Raw genomic sequence first — 1,783 nt, forward strand, 5'->3', positions numbered from 1 at the left:
TGAATATAATTTTATTTGTTAATAGGGTTTGTCGGTGTTAAACTGATATATGTATAATTTATTAAATGGGTTTAAATGCTCATGCTAAAGAGATGTAGTTAATGATTTTAGAAAATTGTGCAAAAAATTATGTTGGTGTAATGGTTGTATCCTTCAACATAATCTTTCTTGTTTTATGAGGATAGGTATAATAGATTTGTTCTTTCAAGGAGCCTTTCTTGAACCTTCAAATATCTGTTGAGCTATAAACGAAATTACTAGAAATCACTCAGTCATATTAAAGAAGACGAAAATAATCACTCAAAGATAATCAGACGAGTGCAAGGTATATCAATTTATTTTTTTGGTATTCGTGATAATATATCTTTTTCCTGATGTACATAGCCTGGAAATAGTAAACAAAGATGTTCTAGAGAGGAAAACGAGTGCCTTGTCAGAATCAGACCGGAGGACTCTATTGCCTCTTTAAGGCATCTGGTTCCACTACCTAAGACGACGAAACTGAAACGAGCTCCATCTTAATCCTATCACAAAATGTTTCTAGGACTCTGCTCAGCGTGGAACAAATTATATAAAGGGAGCCCTCTCTGATGCAGTAGTTGTTCCAGTTGACGCGTTTAGTAGGATGATGAAGTTATTTCACATCCAAAATAGAAAAGTATATATATCGTGCAACACGTAATGCAGACTATTTGTTTCTGAGGAATATCCGGAATGGCATATTTACATTATAATTTAACTAATCTACTAAATTATTCTTTCAAATAGCTCAAAAGTAGTTATCATATCTCTATTTTAAAATAACACAGTTTTAACCAGTTTAGATCTAATCTGGCTGCAAGCTGTGTTAGAGTGTTATAAGTTCCATAACTCTCAGATGAGATTAACTTTAACAGAGCTTTTAGAATTGCAATAACCACACATGTTTATACAGAAACTGCAGAGTACTAGCTCTTCCTTAAAGCATATAAGTATGCCAAGGCTTGTTCACCAGGCCCAGCTACATAGTACACATCTGCATATGATATATCCAAGCTCCTTCATCTTTTACATAATTAAAAAGATCTACCTATGTAACATACATTAGCTATAATGTTAAAATTTCCATGAGCCTATATATAACAAGTATCTGTTTAGATCAGTACCGACTAGTTCCAGGTCCTGCGTTCCAACGCTTGACTTGAGCTATGACGCCCATGCAGAATACACAGCAAAAATTTATATTGTACATTATAATATCCTAAGAACTGATAAACTGATTAATCCCAACACTTTCTTCCTGTCCTATCGAGAGTACTGGATTATCTTCAAATTGTATATAAATTTACTAATTTCAAATTACCTGCATCTTTCTCAGCCTGATAAATAAATGCATGGAGCCGAGGTAACTGTTTAAGTCACAAGTAGGAAACCGGAATGACTATTTATGATAGGCATAGAAGTGAAATATGTTCATGAAAGAATTTTTGAGGCGGATAAAGAATCCCACTAATCCACGGCTGTTTTGTACCTTCTGCTAGTGATCTGACCACTTTGATCTTTCTTTTCTGGCATAGTGTTTAGGAACATTTGCGGTCGTAGCCACAGTTTCCACAGGGTATGGAGGTCATGTTTTGATGATATCAACATATGTATCATCAATAGCTTCTAGGAACATCAATATCTTTACTCACATGTAGAGTAATCAGCTTTCTTCCGGATGAAAATTTTCATGCTTTCATACTTACTTCCAGACATCTTGACCTTTTCAAATTAACAGTTAATTTTATCGCTCTGATACCAC

Source organism: Apium graveolens, unplaced genomic scaffold (genome assembly GCF_009905375.1).
Source record: "Apium graveolens cultivar Ventura unplaced genomic scaffold, ASM990537v1 ctg8563, whole genome shotgun sequence".
Classification (NCBI taxonomy): domain Eukaryota; kingdom Viridiplantae; phylum Streptophyta; class Magnoliopsida; order Apiales; family Apiaceae; genus Apium; species Apium graveolens.